The sequence below is a fragment of the Petaurus breviceps genome, unplaced genomic scaffold, assembly GCF_028583685.1.
Source record: "Petaurus breviceps papuanus isolate PSGF00001 unplaced genomic scaffold, PetGlider_PUasm1.0 186, whole genome shotgun sequence".
Taxonomy (NCBI): Eukaryota; Metazoa; Chordata; class Mammalia; order Diprotodontia; family Petauridae; genus Petaurus; species Petaurus breviceps.
In genome coordinates, this window is record NW_027185798.1 from 22,227,892 (window position 1) to 22,246,158 (window position 18,267).

Consider the following 18,267-nt stretch of genomic DNA (forward strand, 5'->3'; position numbering starts at 1 on the left):
AAGCCATGAGCATAATTGTAGACAAGAAAGGAGTCCATAGAGAGGAAGAGGCTGGGGACACATAAGAGAGAAGAAAATTGACCCCTGGAGTAAGGTCTTTGAGGAGATGATTCAAATCCCAACTAGGTCACTTACTACCTGTGTGACCTTACCCAAGTCCCTTAACCTCTATGTGCCTTCATTTTTGTAAAATGAGAATGTTGGGCTGGCTGGCTTCCAAAGTCCCTTTAAACCCTAGAGCTATGATCCTATTTCATTTTACCTGCACAATTTTATTTTATTTTTAAATTTGTTTTATTTTATTTTCAGATACATATTATTTCTCTCCCCCACACACACTCTTTGAGAAAGCAAAAAACCCAAAACCCATTCCAAATGTGCTTTAGTTATGTTATTATTAATGGAATCAAGGGTGAAGGTAAAGATTAGATTAATGAGGAGCCAGGATACCTCTTTATTTCTAGTTCCAAATTCTCTCCCTCTCTTCACTCCACTGAGTGCTCTGCTTCTCCACTGCTCATCCATTGAGAAGGCAAAAAATATGCCCACTAAGTATATGAAGTCTTTTAAAACATTTCCAGGGGCGGCTAGGTGGCTCAGTGAGTAAGAGCACCAGCCCCAGTGTTGGGATGACCTGGGGGATTGAATCTGGGCTCAGATACTTAGCGCCACACCCAGAAATAACTGGCTGTGTAACCTTGAGCAAGTTACTTAACCCCAATTGCTTTAAAAAAAAAACCAAACATTTCCACATTAGCCATGTTAAGAAGGAACAGGAAGGCTAGGTGGTGAAGTGAATAGAGCACAGGCTCTGGAGTCAGGAGGACCTGAGTTCAAATCCAACCTCAGACACTTAACACTTACTACCCATGTAACCTTGGGCAAGTCACTTAACACCACTTGCCCTGCGTTCCCCCCTCAAAAAAAGAAAAGGAAGGAACAAAGTAATGAAGGAATGAAGAAAAAATATGCTTCAATTTGCACTCAGTTTTCAGTTCTCTCTGGAGATGGATAGCATTTTTAAAGTACTTTGGAACTGCCTTCAACCATTGTATTGATCAGAATAGCAAAGTCTTTCACACTGGTCATCTTTATAATATTGCTGTTACTGTGTGCAATGTTCTTCTGGATCAGCTTGCTTCACTTTGTATCAGTTCATATAATTCTTCCCAGATTTATGGGATATGTTTCTGAAAACATCCTGCTTGTCATTTCTTACAAAGCACAATAGTATTCCATCACAATCATATACCACAATTTGCTCAGCCGTTCCCCAATTGATGGACATCTCTTAGTTTCTAGTTCTTTGCCACTACACAAAGAACCCTTATAAATATTTTTGTACATATAGATCCTTTCCCCTTTTCTCTGGGATATAGACCTAGTAGTGGTATTTCTAAGTTAAAGGGTAGGTAGTTTTATAGGCCTTTGGGCATAGTTCCAAATTGTTCTCCAGAATAGTTAGACCAGTTTATAACTCCACCAACAGTGCACTAGTGTCCTAATTTTTCCACATCCCCCCCAGCATTTGTCATTTTCCTTTATTGTCATGTAAGCCAATCTGATGAGTATTAGGTGGTACCTGAGATATTTTCTCCTCATTGCCTTTTTGAGCCTCTTTTGCCATTTGAGCTAGTCTATTTTTCAAGGTGTTATTTTCTTCAGTCAGGTTGTTGACTCTCATAATTTTCTTATTTTTTTTAAAGCAATTGGGGTTAATTAACTTGCTCAAGGTTACACGGCCAGGTGTTTCTGGTTGGGTGCTAAGTGTCTGAGCCTGGATTCGATCCCCAGGTCATCCTGACACTGGGGCTGGTGCTCTTACTTGCTGTGCTACCTGGCTGCCCTTTATTTCATAATTTTCTTGCATTGTTCTCATTTATCTTCCCAATTTTTCCTCCACTTCTCTTATTTGCTTTTCAAAATCCTTCTGAAGGTCCTCTATGGCCTGTACCAGCTTGAATTTTTCTTTGAAGCTTTTGGTGTAGGAGTTCTGACTTCACTGTCTTCCTCCTGTTCCATGCTTTGATCCTTTTTGTCCCCAAAATAGAAGTGTAAAGTTGGGTTGCTCTGTTTGTTTTGCTTCCTTTGCCTGCTCATGTTGCCACTCAATTACTTGACTTTTGGACTTTTTGCCACAGTAGGACTCTGCCAGCAGATGGGAGCTTCATCCCAAATGCTGGGGTTTTCTCAGCTGCCGAAGGTTATTAGTTGGGTACCCTCTCTGAAGCTTCCACACACTCTGGCAAGCTAGTCCCACACCTCAGGACCTCCACCCTAGACCGCAATCCAGTCCAAGCAGGTTAAAGCAAGAGCAATTATACCCCTCAGACTGGTTGCTTGGTTCCCCTACAATCTACAGGCCAGGAGCTGAAGCAGCCATGTGTGGCTGCAACTGCAGGGCTCGAGGCTCCTCAGCCACTTCTTGCCCCAGGGGCAAAAGCCAACACACTCCCAACCACTGGATCCCAAAGTCCACACTGCACTGACCTCTCACTTTGTCCTTAGTATCTATGTGCTGATAATTCTGGAAACCGCCACAGCTACTGGTGATCTGAAGTCCCTCCAGCCGGTGGCTGGTTAGGCTGGCCCTGGGACTAAAACCTCCGGCTGGAGCGGGGCTGGGCTCAGCTCCCAGAGTGTTGCACTGGCCACTTGCTGCCGGGCTGCTGGGCTGTCCTCAGCAGGAAGTTAGCTTCTCTGTGTCATTTTGTGAGTTCTGTAGCTCCAAAGTTTCTTCAGAGTCACCTTTTACATGAATTGGGGGAGGTGGAAGCTGGAGTCCCGCAGAAGTCCTGTTTCTACTCCACCATCTTGACTACCTGAGATATTTTAATTTTTTTTTTTTTGCAGGGGGAAAGGCAGGCAATTAAATGACTTGCCCAATGTCACAGGGCTAGTAAGTGTTAAGTGTCTGAGGTCAGATTTGAACTCAGGTCCTCCTCACTCCAGAGCCAGTGCTCTATTCACTGTACCACCTAGCCACCCCTAATTTGTATTTCTTTAATTATTAGGGACTTACAGTATTTTTTGTGATTATTGGTAATTTTTATTTCTTTTTTCTGAAAACTTCCTGTTTGTGTCCTTTGACCACTTATCAATTGGGGAATGGTTCTTATTTTTTGTAAATTTGACTCAATTCCTTATATATTTGAGAACTGAAAAAATTTTATTAAAAAACTTTCTTGGGGATTAGGTGGGGTAGAGCCAGCAACTCACCCGGACTGTCCCAAAACCCTCAGAACAATTTTAAATTATTCCATAAAATAATTCCTGAAGCAGCAGAACCCACAAAAGGACAGGGTGAAATATTTTCCAGCCAAAGACAATTTAGAAGGTCAGCAGGGTCTATCACACCTGCATGAGAGTGGAGCACAGACCATGCCAGCACAGACCCAGTCCCAGCAAACCAGGAGCAGATCTTAGGAGTCACTGAATCAGCAGTGGCAGAAGTTGCTTCCAGAGTGCTCAGCCCACAGACTGTAAGGGGGTCAAAGAGCTGGTCAGAAGGAAATTATAGGCATCTCTTTGCTAGCACTGAGACAGGACTCTGTTGCTTTGCCCATACTCAGATCTAGGCAGCATTCTTGGGTGGCAGTCCCAGAGCAAAGAGAAGCATTAGCACATTAGAGCTTGCTGCTAAAGTGGACTGGGACCCTTGTCACAGTTTCAGGGCAGAAAAGAATGTTTGTGGTCACTCACAGACCAGAGCACAAGCCAGGAGAGGAGTACACACACCTCTTCTTAGATACCACCTTGGAGGAACTGAAAACTTGTAGATCCCTAGAAGAATCTCTGAAAACAGCTGCACAAAACCTCTAAAGTTTGAGAAAGTGCATCCTCCACCCTGGAAGCAGAGAAGTACTTTAACAAAGAGTTAAAATTCAAGAAATATGCTGGGAAAATGAGCAGACAACAGAAAAAATTCTGACCATAGAAAGTTACTATAGTGACAAGGAAAATCAAAACACATACTTGGAAAAAGATTACAAAGTCAAAGCTCTTACAGTCAAAGCCTCCAAGAAAAAAAAATGTGAATTGATCAGAGTCCATGGAAGAGTTCAAAAAAGATTTTGAAAATCAAGTAAGAGAGGTAGAGAATAAATGGGGAAGAGAAATGAGAGTGTTGCAAAAAAAAAAAAGTCATGAAAAATAAATCAACAGTTTGGTAAAGGAGACACCAAAAAATACTGAAGAAAATAGCACTTTAAAAAACAGATTAGACCAAATGTTAAAAAAGGTACAAAAAACCAGTGAGGAGAATAACTTAAAAAGAAGAATTGACCAAATGGAAAGAGAGGCACAAAATTTCACCGAAGGGGTTCCCGGGGGGGCTTGATCTTTTCAGTTGTTCCTTCTCAGTTCTGGAAGAGGATGGAGGATATCATTGAGTTCTTGACTTGCAAATGAAATTGGATTTAAGTGAGGCAGAGCTATGCAAATTTGTCAGCCTCACTCTCTACTCCAAAGTCCAGTGGCCAGACCAAAGTCAAAATGACTGACAGAGGCCAGAATGCAGAGTCTTTCCTAGGCTTCAGTTTGTCTGAGTCAACCCCCATTCAATGACTAAGGGTTAGGTAAGAATTGAGACAAAAGATGGCCTAACTTACTATCACAAAAATATCTGTCTGGGAGAGAAAGACCCTCAAAATTTCTGACTCCAACAGAAAACAATTACTATTTATATTCATTCTAAACCATCAAGTAAGTGGGATGTACTCTGCTTTTAAGTGTGGGGAGCAGATGGAGGCTTTGTGAGATAAGATAGGGAGTGATCAAGAGCAGAAGTATTGCTGAGTAACCAGAGGATCCTAAGATTGTGCAGCCTAAATTTATAGTGTGTTGGTTTTTGTGACTTTCTCTAGGACCTCTCAAGGAGCTTTGTAACCAAAGTAGAGACATAAGATTGTTTGACAGAATTAGAAGGTAACTAGGTGGTTCAGTGGATAGTGCTGGGCCTGGAGTCAGGAAGACTCCTTTTCCTGAGTTCAAATCTGGCTTCAGATACCTGTTTGCCTCAGTTTCCACATCTGTAAAAACAGTTGGTAAAGGAAATGGCAAACCACTCCAGTATCATCTTTGTCAAGAAAACCCCAACTGGGGTCACAAAGAAACAATTGAAAAGCAATTCCATCACAGTTATATATGTGCTCTGGGTTTTAGAGAGCTTGAGGTAAGGTTTAGAGAGCTTACTGAGGTAAGATACTAAAATAATTGATGAAACTGCGAGGCTGCTGGGGAGGTCAGCAAATGACATCAAAAAGAGTGGGAGATGGTAGTACTAATGAATTGTAGGCACCGTCTTTTGTGTCTTTTTGTATTCCCAATGCTTAGAACAATGCCTGGCACATGGGTGCTTTATAAATGCTTATTGATTGATTAATAATAGTCTGGACGTGGTCTGGAAACAGCTAAGGTGAGCAAAATGTCCCTTCTTATTGGTCCAGTAATTTGGGAAAAGGATGAGTGACTACAAATGCAGAGAACTTAGCAGGCTGTGGGAGAAATATTTCAATTAAATTGAAGAGGTAGAAGTGGTTTAGAATGTAAAATTTAAGCCTCTTGAGGACAGGGACTATGTAATTTTTGTCTTTATATCTCTGTCACTTAACACTGTGTCTTGCACACAGTAAAATGCTTGTTGATATTTTTTAAAGAAGTTAGATGATGTAAGTTTGTTAAGAATAGAGTGAAATTGGGGCGGCCAGGTAGCACAGTGAGTAAGAGCACCGGCCCCAGTGTCAGGATGACCTGGGGATCAAATCCAGGCTCAGATACTTAGCACCACACCCAGAAATAACTGGCCATGTAACCTTGAGCAATTTACTTAACCCCAATTGCTTAAAAAAAAAAAAGAATTAGGTGAAATTATCCAGGGCACAATCCAATGGTCCAAATGATGGGTGAATAGACTAGGAATAAGCCTAGGAAACAATGGGGATAATCTACATAGAGATCAATGTGTGGGAGGAGAGGTGTCTGGGCATTTGGATTGCTTTTCAACTGACAGGACAATACTGTACCCCCCAGGGATACAAAGAAAGGTCAAACAAACAACAACAAACCCCTAGTGCCCCCCCTCTAGAAATTTACTTTCTAACTGGATGGGGGTATGTAGATGACTCTGAATGAACAGGATGGATGCAAAGTAATTAAAAGCTAATCTCTGAGGAGAGGTGGTACTCTGGGAGTTGGGGGGGTCAGGCCCTTGTAGAAATGGAGACTGGGACTGACTTTTAAAGGAAATGGTGAAGTATAAAAGGATTGTCTGGCTCAGTTAAGATTATGTACATAAAAATGGATTCAAGGTCAGGCATTTTGGACGGTCAGCATTGGGGAATCAGTATGATAGGGGCAAGTTGGCAGAAAATAGACGAAACAGGGTTAATGTCTTGGGGGAATTAATTGCAAACCATTTCATAGGCTATAACTGATGAGTTGTGGCTGGTAATCCTATTCAAGGGTGAGGAACCTGCGACCTCGAGGCCCATCCCTGGAGCTTCTACTTGCCTACAGTGAGATTCACTTGCCATTTTCTGCTCAGCCTCATCACTTTTTAGATCTCCTCAGCTAGAATCACACTGCTCCCTCCCCCCTCCTCCGGTGAACCTACTTAATGCATCCCTACTTTCACTGTCCTCCCAGACATTGGCTTTACTAGCGTCCTTACCTGTCCTCCACTCCATAATATGCCCCTTTAATGTTTCCCTAGAATCCTTTTACTATCTTGCCATTCTCAACTTTGGGGTCATCATTCCACTTCCCTCCTGCTCCAGGGCTGCTGAAGGCCTCTAGAAAAAGTCATAAATTCTAGCCAACCTGGATCCTCCCTGTCACTCTGCAAGCCCTTTGCTTTCTCTTGCTACCTCCTTATCTTATTTCCCACAAAGAGGTCTGCAAACCTTTTCTTCTCTCCTCTTAACAACTACCCAGATCCTCCATACACACAGAAGATAACCTTACCTTATCTGGCATGAATTCTCCAGTTACCTCCAGGTCATCTCCATTTAGATGTCTCTATCTCAAATTCAATTCCAAAACTGAGTTTATTATCTTTCCTCCTACACCTGCTTCTCCTTCCAGAGTCATTGCTTCTTTCTATGGAACCACCATTCACTTGGTATTATCTTTGACTCTTCTCATCTAGTTCAGTCAATTCTATCTTCACAATTAGCAAGCACTTATTCTTTTAATTTTTTTTCAAGGAACAAAAAAAATCTATTTTCTACTTCTTTCCCTTTCCTCATTGAAGGAAAAATAAAGGAAAAGCAAAACCAATGCAACAAATATGCATAGTAAAGGAAAATAAGTTCTAACATTGACCATGTTAAAAAATGATTTGACTCTGTACCCTGACTCCGTCACCTCTCTATCAGTTGGCCCTCTGGAACAATGTCTGGTTTTACATTACATGGACCAAAGTTTTTAATTCTTTCAGAGTTGCTTGCCTTTACAATGTCTTATTTCCCTATTATTAAAAAAAAAAATCTATGAGGAGAGAGACCGTGCCATCTAAATTTTCTGTCTTCCCTACTGCCTAGCACGGAAAGCATTTAAATGTTTGTTATATTGTCACAAAACTAGTGTAGCTATGTCACTGATGGCATTTTTAAAGTCTTTCTCTGTTTTCCTGGGTGTACCTAGTGAGTCAGAAATTATGGGACACTGACATGGGAGAGTTAGTTGTGTACTTCCTTTTACAACTCATTGTAAGGAGTACAATGATCTTGGTACTGGTAGGAAGTAGGGCAAAAGTTGCTAGCTCCACCAGCCCTTCCTGCTTCTTTTTAGTTTCTCTCCTAAGTTAAAGTATAAGGCAATCAGAAATATCATTGGGGTTAAAAGGAATTAGTCTATCATAGCTTCACTCAGTTTCTTACTAGCGTTTTTTTCAAGTAAACTTACAGTATCTTCCAGTGTTTTACTATAGAATTATGTGAAGGGATCCAGACTCCCAATGCAGGGGTATAAAAGGAGTTAAAATACATTTTCAGATCATAAGTCAAAAAAGAGTTTAAATTGAGGACCTCTCTCCGTTCATTTTCCTCCTTCACTTATTATAACCCTTCTCTCCCATAGTGGTAGCAGGAGAAAATGTCAAGAATAGGGCTTTAAACAAGAAGCAAGAGAAGCATGAGAAGGTAAACAGGAAAAAGAAATCATAAGGAACTTCTCAAAGGTGAACTAGTAACATTCCTACATGGAAAAATGATCATTGTAACTGATGAAACTTTTCTCAGTAGTTGAAGGGATTAGAAATATATATATATTTGTCTATATATGAGGGTATATGGGCGTATAAATACATATGTGAATGTGTGTATATATGTTGACAGGTTTACATAGATAGAGGGCACAGGACCAATTTAACAGGAAGGAATGATACTTAAAAGGTGAAATTAAGAGGTGAGAGAGGAATATAATGAGAGGAGATGGGGAGAGACAGATTGGGGCAAACTATCTCATACAGAAGAGGCAAGAGAAAATGGTTACAATGGAGGGGAAGAATAGGAAGGCAAAAGGAAATGGGTCAACCTTATTCCCATTGAATTTGGCTTGAGGAGGGAGTGAAATACACACTAAATAGGATATCTCACCCTCCAGAAGAATAGGGGGGAAGGGGATGAGAGGGGGGATGATAGAAGGGACGGTAGGCTGGGGGGGAGGGAAGTTGGAAGCACTCACTTTTGAAAATAGACGGGATCAAAGTAGAGAACAGAACAAGTGGGAGGTGGGATAGGAGGGAGGGAAATATAGTCAGTCTTTTACAATATATCTACTATGTTATTGTTTTGCATTAGCCACACATGTACAACCTATACTGAACTTCGTATCTTCCCAGTAAGGGTGGGTGACAAGGAAGCAAGGAAATGAATCTGGAATTGAAAGTTTTAAAATCAAATATTCAAATATATATATATATATGTATATATATGTGTGTGTGTGTATATATATTTATATATCTATATATACTATTATTAATACCATCTTACATGTAATTGGGAAATAAGCTATACAGGCACTGGGGCATAGAGATCCACTGGAAAAGTTGAAAGGGGTATGGGAGAAAATACGGGAGAGAGCAGACTGGAGGAGGGGATATCCTGTAGGATTGCTATTTTGGGGCAGTGGGTAGGGGAAAAATGGGGAGAAAATTTGTAACTCAAAATCTGGTGGAAACAAATGATGGTAATCAGAAGTTAATAAAGCATTAAAAAAAAAAAAAGAATAGGGCTTTAAAATGCCTAAGAATTTTTCCAGCTAGCTGGCTGGCTAGTTGGGTGCAGTTGGTTAGGGTCACCTTCACCAAAGAGCTATAAATAGCTCGGGGGCTATAAAATAACTGGGAATTCCTTCCTCTTGGTACGGAGAAGTGACACCACATGGTAGCCAATGACCAGCAGATGGCAGAAGAGAACACCAACAGCTTCTTAGATGGAGACCAAGCAAAGCATTGTCTCAGCAGAGCAAAATAACAGCATTACCAGAGGACAGCAGCACCTCAGTTCTTTACTGTCAGAGTTCTGCTTTACCCATACATGAGTCTTCTCTAGCCATTCTGGTTTAAAGACTTCCTGGTCTTTGCACACTGTGAGGATCCAGCTGGCAGGACTGCTACTCTGAGAAGCCTGTGATACTGAAAATATCATTAGCAATAGTCTCAAGCAGGGCATAGGAACAGTGGGGCTGACCCAGGCCCTTAAGATCAGATCCATGATTAGCATGGCCCAATGTCACTCCACAAGCACTTAGGAAGCCTAGTACTGTGCTAGGTGCTAAAGATACAAGGAAAAGATACATTAGACCCTACCCTCAAGTAACTTTCATTCTGTATCAAGGGAAATGATATGTATTCTTATACTACAAATAGGAAGGAACCCCTGATCATTTCAATGACTTCTCTTTCCCCAACTCCATCAGCTTGATGGAATTACAGTTATCCTTTCCACATCTTCACTTTCCCCACCATGGTTTCAAAGTATCACGGATCAGCATAAAACATTAAATGGAAATCTGGGGGGAGTTTTGTAGAAGACACAAATGATGTGCAGAAGCCAGCAGGTGACACACAAAAGGTTTAGAAATTTAGAAATGGGGGCGGCCAGGTGGCACAGCAAGTAAGAGCACCGGCTCCAGTGTTGTTGGGACGACCTGGAGATTGAATCCAGGCTCAGACACTTAGCACCCAGCCAGAAACACCTGGCCGTGTAACCCTGAGCAAGTTACTTAACCCTGATTGCTTAAAAAAAAAAGAAAGAAATTTAAAAATGCACTATATATATATTATATAATATCAGTATAATTTATCTTTCAATACTGTAAACACTTCATAAAAGAAAAAGAAAAAATTCAGACTTCTCTGGTATGGAGGGCTGAAACATTTTATGCAGATTTTCCAGATCATGGATGCCCCTAACTCCTGGGATGTGGAAGGGATAACTTTATAGAGAATGTGTACCTTGAGGAAAGCATTAGAAGGGTGCTTCCTATTGAAGCAGACTTATCCACTGACAACTTACTGGTTGGGCTTTAGACATTGGGGCTATCTCCTGATGACTGATTGAGGCTCAGGGAGATACCCTTACTCAAAGAAATACCTTTGGGTGCTAGTTAAGATATACCCCTTAAATCTTAAAGCAGTGGTAGAGAATTGAGGTGGAAACTTGTAGGAGATTAATGGAAAGTCCCAGGAAACCCATTTTTGAGATTGTACATCTAAAAATGCAGCCTCCCAAGATCCCAGTGTCTGAAGTTGCTCAGTGGACAACTTGACGGTGTGAGCCTGTGTCCTCCTCTTTACTAAGGCCTTCCAATATAAAGGGTAGAAATCCTCTAGCCTTGTGTTATGTAGTGAGAGGCTGCTTCAGAGGCTTGTGGTAAAAGGTTCCATGATGACTGCAGAAGAGATGGATGGGGTCACAGGGTCAGAATGGCTCATTCAAGTAGCCAGGGGGTTGATGTATGATAAAGCTCTTGTGAGGTGAGAGTACTTGATAATGACAAAAACGAAAGGACAGTCTTGGAGGGAGAGGGTAGGGCATTTGGGGTTAAGTGACTTGCCCAAGCTCACATGGCTAGTTTTGTTTTAAGTGTCTGAGGCCGGATTTGAACTCAGGTCCTCCTGACTTCAGGGCTGGTGCTCTATTCACTGCATCACCTAGCCACCCAGAACAGTCTTTTAAGAAGGCAGAGTTTCTATGTCTGGTGAAGAAACATGTGGCAAAGATAGAAGAAAGATCAGAAACAGACAAAGTTAGTCCTAAGCAACTTCACAGCATCTCTTCATGGAGAGGCCACAGATAGAGGCCAAATGAGAGATTGTCCCAGATCACCTAGACTTCACTTAGAAGCTCTTGGAAAATCTACTTTGGCAAGGTGGGTGGAGAAACTCCTTTCAAAACATCCCTCTTCAAGAACAATACCAGCAGAATGCAGCTAAAAAGATCCAGGTATCTTGTTTTGATGCTCATACATAGACTACTGGATAGAGGAGAATCAGAAATTAGTTCATCAGAGGCCGAATTCCACTGAGCTGGCATTTGGTATGGAAACAAGGGCTGGTCTAGGACCCAAGGAACCCAAGCCATGCTCTGTCACTCATTTTTTCTGATTCCTTTCTAACTGGCCTCATGGGATCTCACATTGCTATAATCATAAAGATGGCAGATGTATAGAATGTTCTGCTATAGAGAATAGTGGATCCCAAATGACAATTGTATTACAATCTTGTAATAAGTTGTAAGAAACTTGTAAAAGTTACCTGTATAGTTTTCAGAGGGGAGGTTAGGTCTCTGGAAACTGAATGAGAATAACCCGCCATGAGCTTGAAGTTGTGACTGTCAGCAAGAAGGTGGACACCACTAGAATGTCCAGAATTGGAACCTTCTCTGGTATGTCAGCATTAATTAAGATCAATTGCCAATTGTTCTAAGCACAGCCAGGGTATCACAGTGAGGGCTTGGAGTTCAGTGCCTGAATATCCTTCCTTTCCTTCCCTTCTGTGTAGAATTTTATAAAAGGAGGCCAGGTATAGCAGGGGTTAGGGATTGAAGCCTCTGCCTTAAAAGTAGATTTGGAGAAATTTAACTTTGGTGACTTCCCAGTGCCTAAAGGAATGGAATGATAAGAAGGAAACTAAACAAAGACTATTGTAGTGAGTAACATACACAATCTACTTTACAGATTCCAGACCTTTTCAAGAGTGATTTGGTGAAATTGCCATTTCTGAGATGGAAGACCTCAGGAACCACTGGAGGAAATTAGTCAATGGCATCATCACAATCATAGGGGTTGCTACCTAGGATGATGACTTTGGGGCTATTCTGGAAGCAGGAGTGGTTGTCTGGGGGGAGGGAGATCACTGGCCCTGGGGTTGTCCAGCTTACGGACCCATCAGTGGCAGATAGTCAGTGACTGTTGGTGGTAGTGATGAAGGTGGGCTCCTCCAATAGCCTCCTAATATTTCTTACATGCCTTTTGTGTGAAGTAGACTAGACAGATCTAAATGTGCATTATTACTGTTCTTTAAACAAGAAAATTAAGCGAGATTGAGACACCACTTTGCACATTCAAGATGTCCTGGACTGCCTTCCAGGTAGCCACTGATTTTTTAAAAGATAGGCTTAAAAAAGTAAACAACTTAACAACAAACAAAAACAAAAAACCCCTCTCAAAAACAAATCCCCACATTGGCCGGCCCTGCTTAAAAATATATATCTCACTCTGGATTTTAAGTCCATTATCTCTCTGGGTAGGAAGAGAATGGCATGACTCATCTTTAATCCTCTGAACTCATGGCTTATCATTTCATTAATCTGAGTTCTAAAGTCTTTAAAAGTTGTTTTTTTGTATAATGTAGTACTTGTATAAGTTGTGCTTAATTCTGCTCCTTCTGCATCAGTTCTCAGAAGACTTCCTAGTTTCTTCTGAAACTATCCATTTCATCATTTCTTATACAACAATAGTATTCTGTTATATTCCTATACCACAATTTATTTATCTGTTCCCCAGGAGGTGGGTACTCCATTAATTTCCAGGTTTTGGCTACTATAAAAGGAACTGCTATATTATTGTTGTATATGGGTCCTCTCCTTCTTCCTTTGGTCTCTTTGAGTTTTAGGACTAGTAGTGTTTATAGCTGGGTCAGAGTTGTACACTTTTGGGGCACAGTTCCAAATTGCTTTACAGAATGGCTGAACCAATTCACAGCTCCATCAACAATGCATTTTTGTATCTGTTTTCTCATAGTCCTTCTAACATCTGTCACTTTCTTCTTTCGTCATCTTTGCCAAACTGATAGGTATTCAGTACAACATCAGAGTTGCTTTAATTTGCATTTCTCTAATTAATAGTGATTTGGAGCATTATTTCCTCTGAAAATTTCCTATTTAGATCCTTTGGTCATTTATAACTTTGAATCAATTCTCTTTGTATATCTTGGATATGAGACCTTTATAATTGAAACTCAATGCAAAGACTTTGTCCCCCCAAAGATTTTTTTAAATCATTTTTCCTTCTAATTTTAGCTGCATTAGATTTGTCTCTGCAAAAACTTTTATGTAATAAAACTATCCATTTTATTTTCTATAATCCTCTTTATCCCTTGTTTAATCATGAGCTCTTTCTTATTTATAGATCTGAAAGTAATTTTCCCCCCTTCTTTCTCTAATTTTGTTATAATGTCACCTATCATGTCTCAGTCATGTGTCCATTTGGAATTTATCTTAGTATACAGTATTCGATGCTAGTCTATACCCAATTTTTGCCAAACTGCTTTCTAATTTTCTCAGTAGTTTTTGTCAAATTGCAAGTTCTTCTCCTGGTAACTTGGGCCTTTGAGTTTATCAAATACTAAGTAAGCAGTCATTATTTTGGCTCAATCTACTACACAGATCACATATAGCACACCCAATCTCCCAGCAGCTGGAAAGGATGGCTAGCAGTGGGTGTCATGCATGACCATCAAGTCCACTAGCCCAAAATGACTCTCAGGTTGTAGAATTTGTCAGTATTTACTAATAGCAGAGATTTACATAGTACTTTAAGTTTATGTTAGTACCTGGAAATAACCTCAGTCTTTCTCTGTCCAACAAATTGCCTGTGATACATCCTTTCCTTCCTGCTCTCCCATTTTTCTGGACACTCCTCCCCTCACCTACATCTGAAATCTTCTATGCCTAGAACCTTCTAGTTTCTTGTCTAACTGGCATCCCTCTGCCTGTGATGTCAAAGGTGGGGAACCAATGAGATTAACCTGAGTGTGGTCCCATGCCTCCCTATAAAACATATAAGACTGTTCAGTTTCCCTGGTGTGAGGAGTAAATGCAGACTGAAGAGTCACAGCCTTTGAACTGGTGAGAGATTGTTGTGAAGCTGAGCCAAGTCCTGGGAGTAGCTTCTCCCAAGACCATTAGGGACTTCCTCCTTCCACCATGGTTTGAAAATTGTTGTGGCTGAGGCAGGCTCTCTGGTAACACGCCCCCTTGTATCCCTCCCCACTTTGGAGGAATAAATCCTGGTTCCGGAGGGAGTGGGGGAAGGAAATCTGAGACCTGCCCTATTTTTGGAGATGTCAGTTGCTGCCCCAGTTTGGGGTAATAGTAGATGCTTACCTTGAAGTTCCTGTCCTCCATGTTCCTTTGGGCATCTCCATTAAGCCACATGACCCCTCCCTTAAATATGCCAAATAAGAAGTCCTCTTGTTAGCACTGCCTGGCTCATCTGGTCCCAGAGGACCTGGATTCATATCCTGGTTCTGTGTGATCTTGGACAGGTCACTCAACTTCCCCAATGGCCTCTACTGTCACATCTGTAAAATAAGAGGAATGGGTTTGAACCAGATACCTTTCCCCGGTCCCCTCTAGCTCTAAGTCTGTGGTCCCAGGTACTCTTTGAAAAGACTGTGGGAAATAGGGCTATGCTGTTGCAGCAAGCACCCCAGTGTCCCCAGGGTGCCTGCTCACACAGGTTCTTGGATCTGCTTTGTTAAAGGAAAGCAACTCAAAATGGGTTAACAAGCTTACTTTAATCAGTCAGACATATATCGTTTACCTTGTTCAGGAGAAAAGGTCAGTACCCTGAACCTCAAAGTATACAGGCATAATTATCAAGACAGAAACATCAAGTAGACAGATTTCCAAACTGTCCAACCATTACATCCATACCCAGTCAACATCTGGGTTTCCACATTCTGGGTTTTTCAAAGCCGGGGGACTCTCAACAACGGCTTCCCAGAATTCAGATCAAATCACAGAACACTTCACAAAGTGAGTCCCAAAACAAAGTTACACATCAGGGCTTATATAGCCTTCTCCTGGCTCAGAGAATGTTAACAACCTTATTGACTCACTGGCCAATCAAGAAGTATCTACTGAAAAACAAGCCTCCCACCCCAGGCTTCAGGTGCACTTTAGCCTAGGGGCAGGGAAGATCTTCAAAATTTACATTCTTATTACATATGCTCATCTAATGTAGAAATCCTGGCCAATGTTCTGGGGTAAGACTGAGCAGGGAACATGGAGTTCAGAGTATCACACATTTAGATCTGGACCTTAAAAGGCATCTAGTTCTAGTTCAATCCCCTCACTTTATGGGTTGTTTAAAAAAACAATGTCACCATATTTTAGGGCCAAGTCTAGTAAAATCTTGCTGACTTTTTTTTTTTTTCCTGGCCTCTTCTCAGTTCTTCCCAGGAAAGAAAAACAAACCTGCTCTTTCCAGAGAAAGGAGAACAGAGCCTTATTTTTGTTATTTCTTCAAAAGCCTTGTCCTGTAGTCATTATTTCCCTTGATATTCTAGACCTCTTGTTCTCCACAATGGAGGTTGTTTTGTTGTCTAGCTCTGTTAAACCATGTCCTGGATAGTTGACTTTGGGATTGTCCTGCAATTCAATTCAAGAAATATTGTCTGAAGGCATGTAGTTTGTATAAAGAATCGTCTCACAGACTTGGGTGCTCCTGTCATTTGTGCACATGGGAACCCAGCCAGGTTTTCATCCATGGGATTCTTGTTCATGTCCAATGGCTATTTCCTGTGTGGATGCTTGTGGACCTCCTTGAGGAGGCCATAAAGTAGCCTGGGCCTCAGTGAAATCAGGACAATACCATCTACCATCCACAGAAAAGGGTCTCTGGAGAACCAATGCAGAAGAAGCAGCTTTGGATTTGGAATTGGAGATCCAGGGTCACATCCTAGATCTTGCACTGACTTCCTCTGTGACCTTGACTGCTTAGACATTTTGGGTCTCACTTTCTTCATCTGTGAAATAAGGGAGTTTACTAAATGACTTTTAAGGTCTCTTCCTGTTCTAAATCTATGATAAGATTTGATACCTTTTGGGAATTTCTCTTCTATTTTGACTGTGGGCTGGATATCCCTCATGATAGTGGTAAATGCCTTTTATGCCTAAATTGATATTAATAATAGTTAGCATGGATAAGGCATTCTGCTAAAAACTTCACAAATATCTCATTTTATCCTCACAACAACCGTGGGAGGTAGGTACTATAACAATTATCATTTTACAGTTGGGGAAACTAAGATAGACAGAGGTTAAGTGACTTGTCCAGGGTCATGCAGCTAGTAAGTATCTGTAATAGTAATGGAATTTAAAGATCCTCCTGTATTGGCTTGGTTTTCGAGTTGAGTGTTAAAACTCAGAGCTTGTGAATCCTGCTTGTGGGATGGACTTGTTGACATGAAGAGAGGGTTGAACTGGGAGGAGCTGGTGCCCTGGATTTAGAGAGGCACAAGCAGAGGAAGAGAGGCAGAAGAATTTTTGGAAGCAGCATCGTGGAGGCAGAGAGAGAAAGAGTATTGCTGAAGGCCAGTTTGAGCTGCCCAAGACTTTTGGGAGCTGCCACTTGGAGCTGCCAAGGACTGAGGAGACATGGCTGTGATGCCAGCTGGCACTTTGTCTGTTTTGATGTTGTTTTGCCAGATTCATCCACTGGTAAATGGACAGTACTGTTGTTGCAGAGGTCCTAGAACCTTGCTGCTGGTTCAGAGGTTCAGAGACTGTTCTGCAGACAGAGAGTGAATTATGTCCACTGGTGGACAGTGCTGTTGTAGAGGTTCTGGAACCTTGCTGTTGGTTCAGAAGCCCTGAAGAAGGATTTTCTTGTTGTATGTTCACAGAAATACTGGAAGAGGGTCTTGCTGATGTGTTTAGGGGTCCTAGGGCTGTTCTGCAGGAAGAGAATGAATTAATGAAGACACTGGCAATGTATCTTGTGGCCTTGTTAAGCTTTGTCTCCCCAGGAACAGAGATTGCTGAGAAGTTGCCTCTGGTTAAGATGAAGAAAAGACCTTTCTTTGGGTGTTAAATGCTGTGATGATATCTTAACCTTGTAACTCAGGGGTAGATGGCCTTTGTTCTCTCTACTGCCCCCTTTGAGAAGGTGCTTGGCATTAACTGATGAAAATTGTAATTCAGTTATGATCCAGGGGTGGGAAACTTTTGACTTTTTTGTGTTCTGTGACTGGCCAAATGAATGTACTTTGTTTATGATTGGGAACTAATCTCTATTTGGAAGAGGGACTTTGTGATTGACTTAATGAATGTACTATCCAGGGGTGGAGTAGTATTTGGAAATTATTGAATTACACTTGGTGAATGCTGTATTTTGAATTATGCTGTATTTGGATTTTCTCTGTTCTTAATTTGTCACTGAATAAAATGGAGAGTGGCTATGCTGGTATTTTGAACCTTTGGGAAGTTGCCTTTGCTTGGCATTACAGTATCTAAGGCTGGATTTGAACTCAGTTATTCTTGACTCTAGGCCCAGCACTCTTTTCAGTGCATTCCACAGATGCCTGGGATAATCCGAGGCTCACTGAACAAAATTAATTCTGTACAGGGTATCAAGTAATGTTATATGAGCCTAAGTATGGGAAGCTGTAAAGAACATGTTTAAAGTTTAATTTTTCTCTAATTTCACTTTTTGGTAATAAACAATAAATGTATCTAGTCTTGTTTTCTCTATATAGTTCAATGACTCATGTTTATAAAGATATGATCTTTTATGGGAAATCATCCATAAAATCCTGTCTGTTCCTTTCTCATATTTTCATCTACAATTACTTTGATAAGTATGTAGATCATTTTCATGAAGATTTCATAAGGACAGGAAAGCAAGCATATGGGGCAGCTAGGTGGCACAGTGAACTGTTCCTGGAGTCAGGAAGACCTGAGTTCAGACCCGACTTCTGACACAACACTGTATCAGCAATGCCATATTCACAATGCCTATAGAGATTACAAATAT